The 10,094-nt window shown below is 40.2% G+C and overlaps 1 long non-coding RNA gene across 1 annotated transcript; it reads left to right on the top strand.

The window, feature by feature from the left end:
• The first annotated feature begins 251 nt into the window (after positions 1-251).
• Positions 252-9,672, top strand: LOC115286087. Its single transcript, XR_003905852.1, has 2 exons — positions 252-323; positions 9,334-9,672. It is a non-coding gene; the product is annotated as an uncharacterized LOC115286087 (long non-coding RNA).
• The last annotated feature ends 422 nt before the right edge of the window (positions 9,673-10,094 follow it).

The raw sequence follows: 10,094 nt of genomic DNA, 5'->3' as shown, positions 1-10,094 counted from the left end.
GACATCCAGCCCCAGGCAGGTAGTTCATCAGTCAACCAGAATAATAACAGGGCGAGTCCTTGACAAATTCATTAAGAAAGCTAAAAAATGGCTACTATTGCAGATAATCAACCTGATTTTGCATATCAGAGTTCTTAGTCCAGAAATAATTTATCAGTTTGTCACTGAAAGGCTTCCAAAATTTTTGATGACGTAGACAAGGTGTGGACTCATAATGAGGAACAGTGAAATTCCAACACCACGGCCTGCCTGTGAGATCTCAAGCAAATCTCTGTTCTTGCCTGATTCACTGGACTGGGATTAGATAACAAATGACTTTCTAGGTGAGTATCTAGTACCAGTTCTGATTCACAGAAGACATGGGATAAGTGTCAGTTCCCTTCTTGCCTCTTGCTTTCAACAAATGCTGACAATACATAGCAAATATTCATTCTGACCCCATTCTGTTTCCCTGGCTTAGAATTCCTTCCCACTGGATCCTGGTACAGCCCTGTAATTCTTAAAGTTTCCCTGGATAGAACCATTATCTACTGATCAGGATTGGCATAAGGGGTCAAGTATCTGGGTCTAAATTAAGGGAAGTGCAGTCCATAGATCACCACATTAGTATAACCTAGAGATCTTACTAAAATGGCCGTCCTTGAGTCCCAGAAAAATCCTAGTGAATTCAAGTTTCCGGATTTAAGGCTCAGGATGATGGATTTTTGACAGTTTTCCAAGGTGTTTCTTTGCACATCATAGTTCAAGCACCACTGTTACTTAGGTTCACTTTGACAAGTATTTTTCTGCCAAGATGAATACAGATTTTCACTGAGTTATGGTGATGTTACATCCTGATAAACCCATCGGAAGTTGAAAATACGGTTAGTTGAAAATGCATTAAATAACACCCAGCCTAACTAACATCATCGTTTAGCCTAGGCTACATTAAATGTGCTCAGAATTCTAACATTAACCAACAGTTAGGCAAAATTATCTATCTTAAGGCCTATTTTATACTAAAGTATTGCATATCTCATGCAATTTATTGAATACTGTACTGAAAGTGATAAACAGAATGGTTGTAAACATATCAGTTGTTTACTTTTATGATCATATGGCTGACTAACAGGGGGCTCCAGCTCACTGAAGTTGCTCCACATTGTGACAGAGGATCATACCATATATTAACTATTTTTGGAAAAGATCAGAATATAAATGTTTAAGTACAGTTTCTAAAGACTGGTTCCACACCATCACAAATTTGAAAAATCATAAATCAAACCATCATAACTTGGAGACTAACTGTGTAAGGCATAGACCCTGCCTTCCTGAAGTCCATTAGGTACTGAATCAATTCTTCTTAAGCACTACTAACTGCTTGCTTTTCTCGAAGCTAGATCATTCTGAAAATTTCCTGTTAGACCTATGGGTGTGAACATATGGTATCTGTCCTTCTCTGCCTGACTTATTTCGCTTAGCATGACACCCTAGAGGTCCATCCACTTTCCTACAAATGGCCATATTTCATTCTTTCTCATTGCCATGTAATACTCCATTGTATATATATATACCACATCTTCTTGATCCACTCATCAGGTGATGGACATTTAGGCTCTTTCCATGATTTGGCTATTGTTGACAGTGCTGCTATGAACATTGGGGAACATGTGCTCCTATGCATCAGCATTTCTGTCTCTCTTGGGTAAATCCCTAGCAGTGCTATTGCTGGGTCATAAGGGAGTTCTATGGATAGTTTTTTGAGGAACCTCTACACTGTTTTCCAGAGCGGCTGCACCAGTTTACATTCCCACCAACAGTGTAGGAGGGTGCCCGTCTCTCCACACCCTCACCAGCACAAAGATGGAAATTTTAATTAGAAAATTCTGGGTAATATGGCAGGTAAAACTCTTACATGACCTTTCCCCAGTAAACAGACTCAGGTAGATATTTCTTGTCACAGGTCTCCATGCAAGCAGAAGATATGATCCTGGTTTGCCACCATCCTCCCTGAATAGTTCTCCATGGTTTCTTAACATGTCTTCTTCCCTGTCTGACCCTTGAAAATTGAAAGTCTTCCGTATTTGTCTTCTTTCCTTTGAGCTTCACCCCCCTCTCCTTCTCTGGAGGATCATAGGCTTTCCAAAGGCTTCCTTTTTACCCTAGTCTCTATCTCCAATCCAGACCTCTTGCCTGAGCTCCAAAACTCTCCCACTAACAGTTTCCAGCGGTATTTCTGTACAAATTTCTCACCATCTAATTGAAGCCACTATTTCAAAACTCAGCCACTGATGTCCCTTCTAAAGAACTTTTCCATACCTTGAACCATAGCTCAGTAAGGAATCATCCCTCCTGAAAAATCACCCATCCGCTCCACATAGACACTTGAGAGGTAGCTTTGTCTTTTTTCCCCTCTTTCTTGCTCCTACAGAGAATTATTGTCAAGTCCTACTAGCATTACCTCCTGTTAAGAATCCCTGTGCATCTCTCCAGCTTCTCAGTGGCCCTCTGAGTGTCAAACAGACACCACTTGCCCAGGTTATAATGACAGCTCCCACCTACTTTTCTCACTTATGCGTTGACCTGTTGACCACATCTATTTTCACCCAGTAATAGCAAAGCTCATCTTAGGATGTAAATCTGATTGTGTATCCTCCCCCTCTTCCTTCCCCCAGCTTAATATTCTTCCAATAGCTTCCTATTATATGTGAATGTAAGATGTGTATTTTCTATTGTCACCGCTTAAGAGACTTTAAAGTTTCTGGACTCCACCTCCTTTCCCAGTACCATCACAAAGTCCTACTACCTCTCTGGCCTCCAGTCTTGCTTCTTTATACTCTACAAGGTCAAGTGCTCTCTTTACAGAGATGCCCTTTGTGCCTAGGGCCTTTTTTCACCAAACAGTCCTCCCCATTCTTATACCATCTGCTTATCATGCCAATTTTGACTCTCACCCATCAAGGAGGAAGCACCATAGGAGAAGGTTGATTCCGCCAGACTGTGCTCTTAGAGCACCATGCTCTCTCTCAGAGTGTATCTTTCCAACTGGACTTTAAACTCCATTTGTGCAGAGACATAGAGTACATCCCTCACCCCTGTAACTCCCATGCCTGCCACATTGCCTGGCACTTTTCAAGGACTCAAATCCTTGCTTGTGAAATGATGAATGAATAAGTGATTTGGATGACAATGTGTCTATGTGTCTTATTTCAAGAGTCATAAACTATATAGTGATTAGGGTGTACACCTTTTGTTAAAGGGGCACTGAGGAGGGACAGTAAGACCTTCTCTTAGCAGGAGAAGGCATTCCTTCATGTTTCTTCCTTGGTGGTCCACCTGGACCGCGGCCATTGGAGTCCCTGGTGCCAATTTGTCTCACGTTATGAACTGATGTGCTCCATAAACTACCCATAATGTGCTAGAATGTGGCTCCCGGGCTTTCATGTTCACTGTGAGAACCGCCTGCTCTGCTTACATAGCATCTTTTATTATTTACTTGCAGTCATGGAGCCCCAGAGCAGCAAAAGTTAGAGGTTTGCTCTTCAGAGTCAAATATTTGACTCTATTGCTGCTCATCCATGCCCTTTCTACCTGAGGTATCAGAGTTTGCTGGTGTATTTCTTACCTGAAACCACTATGAGAGAACTTCCCATAAATCAATTCAGCAAATATTTATTGAGTGATTCATATAGACTCAGACATCAATGAGCCTATGGGGACTGTCTAGTCAAACTTCCTTATTATACCAAGAAAACAGCAGAACCTGGTGGGCTCCTGATCTCAAATCCATTAAATAATTATCTGTGCATGAGGGAATATAAAAATGTGTAAAAAGCTCTCTCTATCCTCAGGAGGCTAACATCTCTAGGGGGTAAGAAGATCAAACAATGGGCAGTAATAATAACATTTGACCATTTAACATAGTGGTTGATATATAGTATACATGCAATAAGGTCCTTTTAAATAAATTAATAACAAGATGAATAAATTTGTCAGTCAATTAAGGAATGAAATATAATATGAAACTTATAAGAATTTTTATTTATATTTATGTGGCTAATTATTAATAACCAATTCCCTTTTCTAGATACTGTGTTCTCCATGAGGAGGACAGTTTCTCTTATTTGCTTACAACTTACTGGATCCCTGTGCCTCACACAGTACTTGCTTGGAACAGAGAACAGTTGATTCTTGTTATTTACAGATTCTGAATTCTGGATTTGCAAGTTTGCCTAATCACTAAAATTAAATCAGTATTCATGCCCCTTTCCTGGTCAGTAATGGACATACACAAAGTAGCAAAAAAATCTGTGCACATGACACACGTGTTCCCCCTGAGGCCAAACAAGGTGATCCATTGCTTTCTTTCTATGCTGTAGTTTCTCGGAGTGTTCCAGCTCTCACACTGTAAGCAAGTGTCATTTTCACCTCTACTTAATGCTGCGTGTTTCCCCGTTTTGCATTTTTCCTGATGAATTTCACTATTTAAGTGGCCTCCACGTGTAGTGCTAAAAAGCTGTCTGAAGTTTCTAAGAGCAAGAAGGCTGTGATGTGCTTTACAGAGAAAATGCATGTATTAGATAGGCTTCGATCAGGCATGAGCTGGAGTGTTGTTGGCTGTGAGTTCAATATTGACCTATCAATGATGTATATGAAATGAGATGTCATTAAATGAAAATGTACATAAAACAAGATTATGTGTTGGTTGGCTGGTGAAAATGTTATGACCAGAGGTTTTCAGGAAACTAAATCTGTATTTCCCCCTTGGAGCAATGGCTCAATACTGGCTAATTCAGAGTTCATGGTGACTGCAAGACATAGTTACTGGAAATATTGAGAATCGACTATATATATGTATGTATATATACATACACACACACACACACACACACACACATATATGCTCAATAAGTATAGAAGGAAGAAGGCAATGAGGGAAGGAAGGAAAGAAGGAGGAAGGAAGGTAAAGAGATTAGGGCAGGAAGAAGTCTTTTAGTAGCAAGCAGGGCACTGTTTTGTGAGAACAGAGAAGGGTCATGGTGTTAGAAGCAATGAACACCCACCTTTTAATTACTGCCCAGGTGCCACACCACCTCAGGACGCTGCACCTAGGAACGCACAGTCCGTAAGGGTGAAAACACTCTCCTTGTATTTGTGCTCACAGCAGAGGCTCCACAGGCTGTCAGTCAAACTACCTACTCCCCAAGTTCAAAACCAGGCTTTCCAGAATCTACCTGAGTGACTTTTGGAGAATCTAACCAAACTTCTCCTTGCCTCCTACTATGTAAAATAGGAATTATTAGAGTGTTTATCTCACATAAGAGAGAAGCTTAAATAATGATATAATAAACATAAAACATGCCAACACCAGGCAGAAAATCAGCATGTAATAAATATTAGCTATTTTCAATGTTGCTTTATTTCAGTTGATTAAAAGATCAATGGTTTTATATTGTAGCTAAAAAAATATTTCACTAAGAGACATTTCCAACTTGTGAAATTAATTCTATACACCAATCCACTTTATGTTTGCAGTATTCCTTGAAATTTTTTTCAAATGTCAGCCACCTTCATGTAAACACACATGTCAGCTTACTATTTGCCATTTTAAAAATTATATCTCCCAAGGTTTCATGACCATATATACTTTGATCCTCAAATTATTGATCCTATGTGGCCTCTCTTGATCCCTCCAATTCTTGGATGATAAGGCCAGTTTTAATGACTGCTTGTCCTCCTGTGATGACAAACCATTTTGCACAGCCAACAGGCATTCCAGAACCTTCTGCCATTTCAGTCCAGCCACAGAATAACACCTCCACCCTTTTATTATCTGCTTGATATTAAAAGAGCTGTATACAAGGTCATTTTGAGTTTTTCAGTTATTTACATCCTGTAGAAACTGAACCAAGCAAATAAACCAGATGTTTCTCTGGGGTTAGGAAAATTTGGTCACTGCCACTTTCCCACCTAAAAGCTAGTTTTGATTTATCGCACAAAGTATTCTTCACAAACGCATGCCAAACTCAAGATAACTGGACATTTACAGAAAAAAAGATCCCATGTTGGGGATGCTCTGGATGTATGTTGCCCCTAGGAGAAATTTTTTCCTCATATGGGTCATGTCCCTTTTATGACCCTGCACATAATGTAGTTTTTGATAATGTCTTGTTTCTGATTTAAGTGAAAATTACTGGGCTTATTTTTTTAAACAAACTCCAGTAGAGAGTAAGTCAACCGCCACTGTTTGCAGGGATGTAAATGTGTCAAATACTGAGAACAGAGCTATATCACTGAAGATTTAGTTTGGCTGCATGTGAGAGTATGTTAAATAAAAGTTAACTTGTTTTGCTCAGGTAAAGCAAGTGTAGAAACAGACCATCAAAGACAGCATCAAAAACCCAAGCAACTTCTGTCATTCTTCTCCACCCTCCTTAGTAAGTGATGTCCATTCTCAAGGGTGCTTCATGGTCACAGAATGACCACTACAGCTCTATCTGTTACTTCTGCATCCCAGGCACCAGAAAGGAGAAAGCATTTACTGAACGGAGGTCAGTTCCTAGCTCATTCAGTCTTCTTTAAACAGCTTTGCCAAGGGTTCTCAGTTTACCTAGTACATTATCTAATAAGCCTGGGCATGGTAAATAAGTAAACACAATCTGCTAGTGTCACTCAAGGTTAAGCTTCCCGAGTACTTCTTCTACCTACACTACTATTGAGCAACCCAGTGCTGCATAGGCAGATGGGCCAATCCTTTGGAGTCTAGAAGACTCCATTGTTAATATGTTAAAAAGAAGTGCAGCACATACCTGCTCTGTTCCATCTCACATCTGCTTTCTTTTTTCACCTACCTTTTTACACTAGCCTTTGTCACAGCAGTCAGCTGTGGACAGGTGTGACCTTACTGCACCTTGCTTCTGCCGCATTGTGTAAGTTTTGCTCCAGAACTTGGAAGCTTCTGCAGCTTGAGGTACCCCAGACATACTCTCAGCTGTCTTGATGCATACATCACCTTATGAGGCTGGAGAGCTACCATCCCCTTGGGAAATTCATCCTAACAGGGATTAAGAGCTAGGAATAATGCTGATCAGACTTCAAGTTGGATTAGCCCCTGTTGCCCAGCTGGGATCCACCTAACAACACACCCTCAAGTGGACTTTTCTCCTTCTCTGTTTTGTTCTTCCCAGCTTCCCACTCCTTCCCTGGGATCTTTTCCCAGAATAACCCCTTGTATCAAGCTGTTATGTCAGGTTTATTTTTTGTAAGAAACCCAGGGTAAGATCAGGAGCTAGTGGAACACAATAATTATATTTTCAATAAAATAGCCTGGCTGAAAATGCTGGTTTTCTGCATAATTTCATTTTTAATTAAAAAATTAGATTATTATCTTTTGTTTTCCTTAGCATTTCTTTTTATAACAAGCATACATTCCATGAAAGGCTGTGTAGCACACAGTTAAAGAGCATGGACCCAAAATCCAGGCAACATGTTCCAGTCCTGGCTCAACCCTAAGTTTATTTAACCTCTTCAAGCTTCCATTTTTCCATCTGTGGAATGATAAAGCAAACAACATATATCATATTTCAATCAGTTCTAAGACTCATCTTGTAACTGAGGCAGAGAAAATGGAAGTAAATTGCTCAGGGTCCAATAAGATTTCAGATGTCCTGTCTCCCAATCCCATCACATTTCTGCTCCAGCCTCAGAAACATGAAAGAAAAGAGATGAAGAGTCTCCGACAAACCCTTGTTCAATGTGTACCTTGTTCAAGATTCCCCCAAAGAACAGAGTAAAGTGAAAATCCTAGGGTAACAATGGCAATATGATACATTTCTTTGCAAGCCAGACATGCAGTTATTTACTCTGTAGTGGTCTATGTTTACCAGGCATTTTTGTTATCCAACATCTCGTCATCAACACATAAACCCTTTGAGGAACATAGAATAAGGGTTACCTTATTCTACCTCTGTTTAGTAGATTCATCCACTCATCCACTGGCTTATTTATTCACTTACTCCTCTTTTTTTTTAATTTATAGTTTATTGTCAAGTTGGTTTCCATATAACACTAGTGCTCCTCCCCACAAGTGCCCTCCTCTATGACCATCACCCCCCTTCCCCTTACTTTCTCCCCCTTCAGCCTTCAGTTTGTTTTCAGTCTTCAAGAGTCTCTCATGATTTGCCTCCCTCCCTCTCCCTAATTCTTTTCCATTTTTCCCATCCCCATGGTCCTGTTAGGTTTCTCCCCTTAGACCTATGAGTGAAAACATACAGTATTTGTCCTTCTCCACCTGACTTATTTTGCTTAACACAACACCCTCAAGTTCCATCCACTTTGTTACAAATGGCCAGATTTCATTCTTTCTTATGGCCATGTAGTATTCCATTGTATATGTAAACCACATCTTCTTGATCCATTCACCAGTCGATTGACATTTAGGTTCTTTTCATGATTTGGCTATTGTTGAAAGTGCTGCTATGAACATTGGAGTACATGTGCCCCTATGCATCAGCACTTCTGTATCCCTTGGGTAAATCCCCAGCAGTGTCATTGCTGGGTTATAGGGGAGTTCTATTGATAGTTTTTTGAGGAACTTCAACACTGTTTTCCAGAGCAGCTATACCAGTTTGCATTCCCACCAACAGTGCCCATTTCTCCACATCTTCGCCAACATCTATATTCTCTTGATTTGCTCATTTTAGCCACTTTGACTGGTGTGAGGTGGTATCTCAGTGTGGTTTTGATTTGTATTTCCCTGATGATGAGTGACACTGAGCATTGTTTCATGTGCCTGTTGGCCATCTGGATGTCCTCTTTGGAGAAGTGTCTATTCATGTCTTCTGCCCATTTCTTCAATGGATCATTCTATTTATCTACGTTTATGAAAGGCAATGGGAATATATGGATGAGTGGGTAATAGCTCCTGCCACAAAAATCTGCACACTCTATTGGGAAATATGGGCATGCAAACAAAGTGAAACACTTGTGGTCAGAAAGAACTATAAGATGTCCCCAGGACACAAAGAATGAGGTAGCCCTATGTGAGGCTGGGGTAAACAGGAAAACCTCCATAAAGGAAGGCTGCTTGCTCAGTCATGAGAGGAGAGAGCTTTTCATTATGTAGCATCTGATGAAGGGCATTCTTGGACCAAGGCATAGAGATGGGAACCATCAGATGTACTAGGGTGCATCTGAATCACCATGTGTGAGGCAAGGAGGAAATGAAAGATGTGATGGAGAAGAAATTGAAGAGTTAATAAGAACAGTTCTTAGTGGTTACTCTATAACTGGTTAAGGGGAGAGTGTAATATGAGTAAAGCAGGAAAATGCCATGATCTGATTTTAATTTTACAGAGTTCACTGTAACTGTCTCAAGAAAGATGGACTTCTGAGAAAGACTGGAGGTGACGAGGCCAGTGAGGAGGCTACCCTGGTTGTGTAGCACAAAGATGATGACATCGTGAATTAAGGCAGTGTGAATGGAGTGGGAAGGACAGATGCCAGAAATAAAGGGATGGAACTCTTGTCCTCAGTCGCTGATTACACGTGGAAGATGAGCCAGAAGGGGAGCCTGGGGTGACTCCATGCTTAAATCTTGAATGACTGAGTGCATGGTATTTGCTTTATATTGGGACTTTCAGATAAATAACAAGAGAACAAAGATAATCATAAAAAACACAGGCATCTTGAGCTTGAGTCACTATTTGTTGAGTTGGTCTATAGTTTGGGACAGTTAAAAAGCTGGGTTAGAAATCCAGATCTGTGGTTCATCAGATGAACCAGAGTTGATGTTGGAACAAATTAAGACTTTAGGACTATTGTGATGGGATAAATATATTTTGCATGTGAGCAAGACATTCATTTTGAGAGACCAGAGAGGAATGCTATAGACTAAATGTACTTTTCTCCAAAAAAAATTATATGTTAATTTTATGTATAATTATATGTAAACCCCAAAGTGGTGGAATTAGGAGGTAGGGCCTCTGGGAAGTAATTAAGTCAACAGGATATAGTTTTCATGAATGAGATTAATAGATTTATGACAGAGACCCTTGGAGAGATCTCTAGTCCCTTCTATCATGTGAGTACACAGCAAAAGGATGACTGTCTATGAA

This window comes from Suricata suricatta, chromosome 1 (genome assembly GCF_006229205.1).
Source record: "Suricata suricatta isolate VVHF042 chromosome 1, meerkat_22Aug2017_6uvM2_HiC, whole genome shotgun sequence".
Classification (NCBI taxonomy): domain Eukaryota; kingdom Metazoa; phylum Chordata; class Mammalia; order Carnivora; family Herpestidae; genus Suricata; species Suricata suricatta.
Note: the sequence above shows the minus strand (reverse complement) of the source record. Positions and strands in the feature narration are given on the sequence as shown.